At 34.3% G+C, this 9,827-nt stretch overlaps 1 non-coding gene across 1 annotated transcript; it reads left to right on the top strand.

Annotated features, from left to right (window-relative positions):
* Nucleotides 1-7,467: 7,467 nt before the first annotated feature.
* Nucleotides 7,468-7,541, top strand: Trnai-gau (transfer RNA isoleucine (anticodon GAU)). The gene has a single exon. It is a non-coding gene; the product is annotated as a tRNA-Ile (tRNA).
* The last annotated feature ends 2,286 nt before the right edge of the window (nt 7,542-9,827 follow it).

Below are 9,827 nucleotides of genomic sequence, written 5' to 3'. Positions count from 1 at the left end.
CTACAATATGATCCCAAAAAATGTACAAAACAAATGTGTTACGAAATTTAAAAGAATTGTTAAAAAGCGTTTATGTGGGAAAGGTTATTATAGCATAAACGATTTTCTTAATGACACCACGGACGGGGAATGAAGCAAACACCCTCAGGCTCTTTAATTATAAATGTTTATTGTACGATATTACATTGTAATCCATATTTTATATTAAAAAAAAAAGCCCGCTGAGTTTCTTGCGCCCATTCTTCTCAGGTCTGAGGCAGTCTCTTTTGAATGGGTGGTAGATTTTGACGTTCAATAAGTGATTTTAAATCCTATTTTGAATAAAAATATTTGAATTTGAATTTGAATTTGAATATAATACATACAGTCTGCTCTTTCTTTGATACAGCGGATATTCCTTATCATTGTGGACAGTCTCTTTAATTGTATTTCCCTACGAACTTTAATGTTCTATTTCATCAAGTGTCAAAAATGCTCAAAGTAATGTTTATAAATTACTACTTATCAAGTGCCTAAATACAAAGTTTATGGTTTTATCTTCGAAGATGACGAATTCCCATACAAACTAATCTCGTATTTCAAACCCTCCATTTAGTTTTTTGCCATTAAAGGTAGCCTATGTCCTTTTTCAAGCTCTAGTCTATCTCTGTCTTAATTTAAATAATCGGTTGATTGGTTTAGGCGTGAAAAACAAACTTACATTTACATTTATAATATTAGTAGGTATGTGTGTGAACGCTTTTGTGATATACTTAGGGACGATGCGATTAGCATTGTCGTACTTAAAGCAGTATTAAGATTGTTTAATTAATATTTTACAAACATTGCAATCATTTAAGATTTGATCAGATTGATTGATTCGGTTTCCTCTTAAATTACCCCTGAAAAGGCATATGCAAAATTTCATGATGAATGTTTAACCAGTTAAGGTGTTAAATTGTCACAAACAAACTTATATATTCGCATTTATATTTTTTATTAGAATAAGTATAAGTAAATTAACAATAAATAAATATGTGAAGGCATTCCTTAACTATTTCCGCTTAGATAACAAAAACATTTGATAAAAAGGATAAACTATAATTCATAGATTAATAATACGTAATGTATAAATAAATATATTTATCCTTCAAGTGTCTCTATGTCAAAATATTTTTATTTATTTAGTCAGAGTTTACATCTATATATTTAGGTATTTACTTATAAATTTTATTTATTGGTATGTGTTAATATTGCACTATTTTAAATAAAAGTATCTTTTTAGTATTATTATTTATTATTTTCGATAGAAGGACCACCTTTAGCGGTAAAAGCCTCCTCCATTAATTTCCACTCGTTCCTGTCTCTTACAATTCTTGTCCACATCTTTCCTGCTGTTTCTACTATGTCATCGCTCCATCTCTTATTAGGCCTGCCTCGATTTCATTTCCTATTCATAGGGTACCAGTTTATTACCACTTTGGATCAAAATATGAGCTTTTATTAAATATTTTTTTTTATTTATCTATTTATAAAACAGTATACAAAGTTAAAATTAAACATATTGTACTCGCCAAACTTTAACGTTTGATGGCGAGATAACGTTATAGCGATATGTATATATTCATTTAGCTATTTACTGTTTACACAGTTCTTGTACTTGTATATATTTTTTTTTAAACATTCTGTCTGTTCGTTCTGGCGACTCTCCGAAATGGCTGGATCAATTTGACGGGCCTTTCATTGAAATATTGTTCCAAGTTGTCCTAGGTTGTCCCACGGTTGACGGTGACAAAGTTACCCTCTACTTTTTATCGCTCCAGAAACTTACAACAGATTTATTTATTTATTATAAACATACAGATTAAATCCTTAAACACATTTTACAAATGTTACTGCCACAATAAATAATACTTCAATAGTAAGAGTTAGTTATTTATAGAATTATGAACAAATCTGATTCAATATTCAGATTGTCAGCAAACAAAATTACACGGGTAAAGTCACGGGTAGCGGCTTGTACATAACAACTAGCAGTGTTAATTAATTATTATTACTGGTGGTCTAAGTAAAATATCGGTTACAAATCTAATTAAGACTGAGCCAGGTTCGACGGGTGCAATTGAAACGTAGGCGTGTGGTTTGCATATTTAAGGGAAACCGTTTTGCCCGTAACTAATGGAGTTAAGCCTCTTAGAATGAAGGAGTGCCGCAAATTATAAAGTACAGCGGGAATTTGTTTTGACCATGGGGAAGAGTTGTTGCCATTATCACTTTTTAGAGAATTAGCCGTAAGTATATTGTCTTTGGCAGGGTGTATAATATTAGGGATGACTTTGAAAGTGTTCTGTGTGACAATTTACCAGTGGGAGGCTCATTTGCACCGGATGCCGGCTAGATTATGGGTACGGCGTCTATTTCTGCCGTGAAGAAGTAATGTGTAAGCATTACTGTGTTTCTGTCTAAAGGGCGCCGAGCTAGTGAAATTACTGGGTAAATGAGACTTGACTTCTTTTGTCTGAAGGTGTCGAGCGCAGTTGTAGTCCCGCTCGAATTTTTGGGTTTTTCAATAATCCTGAGCGGCACTGCATTGTAATGGGAGGCCGAATCAATAACCATAAGCTGAATGTCCTGCAAATCTCGTCCCTTATTTTCATTAAAAATAAATTGCAACTCCGATTTGTAACATAAATAAACAGACACACACCACACATCGATGCACTTATATAAAATAAACAAATACGAATAGTATCACTATTCGTATATACATACACTCACATTATCTTCGATTATTAATAAAAAAAAATAAAAGAGCGCAAATGAAGAATGCTGGGGGAGTTTCTTGCGCTGCTTCTTCTTTCTCAGAGCGCCTCTTCTTGTTTACGAAGCGGTGATAGCGTCAGATGTGACAGCAAAAACAATTCTAAAATCAACTGTGAGAAAATAAATACCTTTTTATGCCTTTTCATAACACGAATGGAGCGATTAACAATATTTATTCAGTGCCCAATCAATGTCATAATTAGTAAGCAACATTTAACCCCAAGGAAAACGAAAAATAGCCATATTAAAAAATAAAAGTTATCTTTCAATAAAGACAAAAACAAACTATATACAAAGAACCTCAATGTAATTAATATGGATAAAGTTCAAGATTCAAAAGTGTTTCGTGTCCGCCCAAATGTCTCCTCGGATTAAATTATTCAAAGATTTCGTCGCCTCGTTGAAACATACGGTAGAACTCAAAGATTTAGCGCAACATATTGTCTGCAACTCGTGTTCCTCACTGTTTGTTTATTAAATGAGTTTATGTGAATTGCAGGCAGACTGAAGCTTTGGTGAAAAGTAATTTAAATACCACTAGCATTTTACTGTAACTATTTCAAAACTTGGAGAATATTATATTGGACTTATGCATGTAATAACCAGTGGGACCTTTGTATAGGTGCCGGCTAGATTATGGGTACCCCAACGGCGCTTATTTCTACCGTGAAGCAGTAATGTATAAGCATTATTATGTTTCGGTCTGAAGGGCGGCGTAGCTAGTGAAATGACTGGGCAAATGAGACTTAACATCTTATGTCTCAAGGTGACAAGTGCAATTGTAGGGTCGCTCAGAATTTTTGGGTTTTTCAATAATCCTGAGCACCACTGTATTGGAAGTAATGGACAAGGCGTATCAATTACCATCAGCTGAACGTCCTGCTCGTCTCGTTCCTTATTTTCATAAAAAAATGTGCATCTTTAACTGTATTTATCACAGGGAATGTTGTGAAGAGTTAATTTATATATTTCAATGTTGAATCAAACGCAAAGCATAAATTAAAAGTCAAAGAAACTTTATTCAATTTGGCTTAAACTAAACCCTGTTGAATGGTATATGTGTGTATATTATGTATTTACTGAATCCATCATAAAACGATTTGGTACTAACAAACCAAATTGAGCTTTTCTATTTCGTATTATGGAGAGATAATGCACCACTAACAGTATCTTCCTCCTGAACGAAAGCCTCTCCAGGTCTATCATCCCATACACAAAGTGGGAAGGGTATAAATATGGGTGATATCTAATGGTCCTCTTATAAAGCCAGCGGGCAAACTTACGCTACGTTGTCTCATTCATGAGGATGTATTTATCCTCATAGGGATACCAGATGATAGCCCAATACTCAAGTTTGCTCCAAACTGGATTTGGCGTTGGAGTTAGATATGGCACAACATGGTTGCAATGCCGTCTATCGCAAAAGATCGTTTACGTGGCGCGGAGAAGATTAGAGAATTTTGAAGACAATTATAACCTCAAACAACATGCCAATTTTTCTATTCATCACCATCATCAGCCGACAAAGGTCTCTTCAAAGATTTCCACAACGATCGGTCCTGCGTTGTCCTCATCCAACGTATTCCGGCGATCTTGAACAGATTGTCGGATCCATCTTGTGGATCCAATACTTCGATTTCAGGTACGTGGTCGCCATTCTAGGGCTTTTCTGCCCCACCAGCCATCTGTCTGTCGAACTATGTGCCCTGGTCACTGCCACTTCAGTTTCGTAATCATTTGGACTAGGACGCTGACTTTGGTTCTCCTACCGATCTCCTCATTCCTGATTCAATCTCGCAGGGAACTCCGGTGCATAGCCCTCTCCCCCTCTGAGAGACCATGAGCTTTCTCATCAGGCCCATAGTATTTAGCGACGTGGTCGCTATCTACTGTTTGATTATTTCAAATAAAATAAAACATTTAATAAGAGTTAAACAGACATCTCTGTAGTAGATCAAACATAATAAAGGTACAATCTTAATCGGCGTGGGAATAAAGCTCTTGGGCATTGGCTCTCGTATTAACCGCTTCATCGTCTGACTTGCACTTGTGTATTGAGTTTGAAATTGAGATAACTACGAGCGTTGGCTGCTTGATATATATGCGTGCGTAAATCGCCACTTGGATTTATTGCTATGCAAAATGCATCCACTACGACGTATCGTTTCAATGCTTTTGGGTAATGCTTACAGACCAGAACTGCAGAATTGAGTTCAGGAATATAAAATTTTATTGGTACATTTTTACACATTCATATTATACCTACTGTTTTGGTAATAAGTAGGTGAGGAGGGTTCCTTAAATTATTTTGGGCAGAACCTACAATTTTACTATACAACAACAAAGCCATTAAAATACCTCTGTTTCTGATGCCGTAAGAAGTCATTGCAACTTTCCTGAAGCGAAACAATGAACCCCTGTTTACTACAACTGTTACTGAAAATAATGGTAATTAGAAAAATGTTTTCAGTCATCTTTTAAAAAATGAAGTAAATCGATACTTTATGCTGTTCAGAATTACGCAAAAAAATTAGATACAGAAATCATGTTTGATTTTTTTTTTGATAATTTGAGAGAAATGAGGATCAAATATAAGTAATAATATAATTTGGATACTTTTTGTAATTCGATTTTTGGAAAAGCAGTAAGTTAAATGACAGAATTCGGTTCTGCACTGATAAAGATGCCACTAGAAAGTACTTTGGGTTTTTATGATAAAAATAACCTTAGTTGGCGGGAGCTTGACTTCGTTTCATGGTTACTACCTACATTTCTTACTATACATAACATACTTCCACTAATTATATTTAGTACCAAATTGATATGAATTCATAATACCTTAATACCTAGTTTATAGCTAGGGCAAATACTGCCGAACTACAAACACACAATATAACGAGAAGTTGACGTCCAAAGCTAAAATTTGAAAGCCTCATGGTGATGAGTATCCGAATCACGCCTATGTATGTTCTACGATTTTGCGTAGTTTAGGAGATAATAATTTTTTTCCCCTTTTATCCGCTTTTTTCACCTATTTGTGGTTTAGGACTTTTTTCTAATATTTTTGAACACTTTATTGTTGATAATTATTAACTACAGTTGCAATAACCACATAACAAACTATAAATAGTTTAGACAATGCGGAACTGGTTTAGAATTGAGTCGTAAGTTCAAGATAACTGCTCCAGCTAAATTCATAAAAATGTTCAAGGTATCAAAAAAATAAATAAAATGGGGAGCCTAGGGCTTCTAACTATTTTTAAAAACTTCCCAGAACATTGGCCAATAAAATGAGCCAAATTCAAATTTTACGAGTAGCTTTGGACGTCAACTTCTCGGCCACCCAGTATATACATTATTCACATTATCTATGTATTTCACATTCAAATACTTAATTCAAAGTAGGATTTTAAATAGCTTCTTAAACATGAAAAGCTGTCCCATTCGACAATTTATGACTCAGACCTGAGAAAAACTCAGCGTTACAATAAAATATAATAATTAAATAGTCTGACGGCAGTCGCTCCATTACAGTGGTATCATGAAGAAAGTAATTTATTTTACCGTGAAATTAACCACATAAACGTCGGCTGTATTGACCCATAACAATATACCATAGGACATAGTACTATGAAAATAACTAATAGAGATGAATCGCACCGTATGTATGTCAGTTAATTGGGTAATATTTTTTACAACGCACACTCCAGAACTAGGTTTGCTCGCCAATCTTTCAATATGGAGGCAACATTGTAATTTGGAATCCAGAGTAATGTCAATAATTACAGCAGATCTTTCTATCTTCGTTTAACAAAACATCATCTACTCATAGATATTGGCTAAATAAAACTATATTTTAAGAACATACTTACTTTGTGCTCTGGTATATAGTCTACACATGAAATTACCCATTTGATTCTAGTTTTTAGTTATAGAGCTAAACGTATAAACATGAATTCCTAAATTGTTCTAGATAGCAGAAACAAAACCAGATACCCAAAACAAAATTTCTATTCAGGGACTTGCTTATTAGGCAAACAATTTTAATGGGAACATTTAGGAATATTTTACACTATCATATGGCGGGGTCCAAAGGTCCAGTCCCGCATAATGAAGCCGCGTTGGTTAGCACAATTGAGGGTTCCATTTGGACCCTTGCTAATGGAATTAAATCCAATTAGATTTTAGGGTTACGAGGTGAAGTTTACTGACGGAAAACAAATGGCATTCTGTTACCGTTCGCACCTGCTGTTTAGATTATTTTGGAAGGAAATAAATTTTGTACCTGACTGTGGAAGATAAAGTGGGTGTCAGTGTGAATTATTGTATTTTTCGCACGACTGTTGCTTTTATGACGATAATAAAACAGGACTAAAGCTTGCCACTAAATAAACTCCTGAACAGTGTATACATATAGTTGATTTATTTATTTACTATATACTTTATTTATTTACTGTTCGTGGGCCATTGATATATTAATAGTTGATGGAACGTTACTAATAATTTAAAAATTTAATCTGTTGTAAATAATAAAGTGGTTATTAATTGAGTGTGTTAGGTGGCAAATATATATTATATGGAAAAGTAAAAAAGTAGATCTTGTAGATGAATCCACAACCTGAGATTTGAACAAAGCATACAAGATTTTATGACGATACGTCACTCGAACCGTTAGCTCAGTTGGTTAGAGCACCGGCATGATACGCCGGAGGTCGTTGGTTCGATTCCCGCATCGTTCATAAAATTTTGATTTTCAAATTTTATTTGTGTTTTACAAATTTAATTTATAACAAAATTTACGCAGGATGCGAGACCCGAACCCGCGCTTCTCGGGTTCCGTTAGAGCGCTCTTACCAACTGAGCCAACCGTTCGAGTGACACATCGGTCGTAAATCACTTGCCACACAAAATTCTTTATTTCTGTATTATAACAGGTCTTAGGTTCCTATACTATTATATATTATACAGTTTTTCACTCATTTCTGTTTCTGAATTCCAGGATTTTACCTTGTAATAACTAAATTACCCTCCTCACTCTCTGATTTTGTGATTTCCCTTCAATGTGCTATTCTTCAGAAATCTTCTTCTTCGGATTCTCAAGCTTTGGAGGTTCCAACAACCGTAGATAGTATGCAAAGTAGTTTTTGTTTCTTTAGTATTTTGTTAAGGCAGCATGGATGACATCACTAGCCAACAGTTACCTTAGGCACCTAAGACCTGCTGAAATAAAGATTTTTTACACGCTTTATATTAGCTTCACTTGTATGTTTGTATATTTGTATGTTTGTAACCGACTTCTTTGGGCGCGATTATGACCCACTTTAAACGGATAGATTTCGTTCAAAATTTGTAGATTTATCGAGGACCGATGACATTACACTAATTTGATAAAATTATTCAATTTTTCAATTGCAAAATATGATTTTTGTTAATTTATATAATTTTTAACTAACTAAATCAATAATAAGTGCCATCTAGTAATTTATTGTAAACTACAAAGGAAACGCGCTACATGTCAAGACAGTTCCACAAAATTAAAGTATCTTCGTTTAGAAGCGAATAAATGGCGGTGAATTTATATTTCCATTATAAATTATTAATGCGTGATTTAACTGAGCTAATTATTATAAGAGCTAATTAGTTCGGGGATCTCGGTCTAGCTGAATTAAGTGATCATTCAATATAACTAAAATATCTTTATTCGCAAATATTAAAATCCCTTCATTCAATCTAAAAAAATTAACTAAAAAATGAAAAATAAATAATAGTTTAAAAAAAAACTAAAGAACACGCTTTATATAAAATTCAACTACAAAATAGAAAATAAATTTAAATTGAAAATTTAAGTTAGCCTTTTAAGATATTATTAAAATAATAATTCTTCTACAATCCTTGAACTGGAACTTGAACCCGCTACCTCTCGCATTCCGTGCGAGCGCTCGCAGCGCTTTGCAAGAGTGACATCTCAAGTCAATTTCATAATATGCAAATATTGGGTTTGAACAGGCTATCAACTGTAAAGTAGATTCTGTCGATGAAGTCACAACCTGAGAATTGAACAAAGCGTTCAAGATTTTATCGACGATACGTTATCAAACGGTTGGCTCAGCTGGAAGAGCGCTCGCACAGAACGCGAGAGGTCGCGGGTTCTAGTCCCGCATCGTTCATAAATTCTGTTTTCAAACTTTATTTATGTAATTAATTCCGAGGGTTATCACTTTTTTTTTAAGACATAACAAATCGTTTAAATCCATATTAATCTTATAAATTTAATATCAATATGCTTTTTGTTATTCCATCCAAACACAAACCGTACTCTTGCTTGCTCAAGTACTCAGAATGCAGCATATTTGATAATGTAAAGTTCTCCGCGAGAATTTTCTCAAGTTTCTTACAATGTGTGGTTTTCGATCAAAGTTTTGCAGACTATCGCTAGAACGTTGCGAATTCCAGCAAAATTTTAAATTAAGATTTCCTTGCAGTTTACGCATCCCATATTGAATAATGGATCAAAGTACTTCGATTATTAATGAAATAGCAGAGTATATGCACTTAAAATGCACATTTTCTCACATAACCGCCAATATAACTTAACTTTGCTTTCAGTAAATACGATATTTATTTAACAAATAACGCATCACAAATATACAATAAAACAACTTTGAAAGACGAGACGAGTAGGACGTTCAGCTGATGGTACTTGACGCCCTTCCCTTTACAATGCAGTGCCGCTCAGGATTCTTGAAAAACCCAAAAATTCTGAGCGGCACTACAGTTGCGCTCGTCACCTTGAGACATAAGATGTTAAGTCTCATTTGCCCAATAATTTCACTAGCTACGGTGCCCATCAGACCGAAACACGATAATGTTTACATAATAGTGCTTCACGGCAGAAATAGGCGCCGTTGTGGTACCCATAATCTAACCGGCTTCCTGTGCAAAGGAGCCTCCCACTGGTGTTGCCGTTGTAAACAAATAATTTTGGGTTTTAGTTAAATAATGAATTGAAATACGGTAAAATTCTA

The sequence above is a fragment of the Leptidea sinapis genome, chromosome 14 (genome assembly GCF_905404315.1).
Source record: "Leptidea sinapis chromosome 14, ilLepSina1.1, whole genome shotgun sequence".
Taxonomy (NCBI): Eukaryota; Metazoa; Arthropoda; class Insecta; order Lepidoptera; family Pieridae; genus Leptidea; species Leptidea sinapis.
Note: the sequence above shows the minus strand (reverse complement) of the source record. Positions and strands in the feature narration are given on the sequence as shown.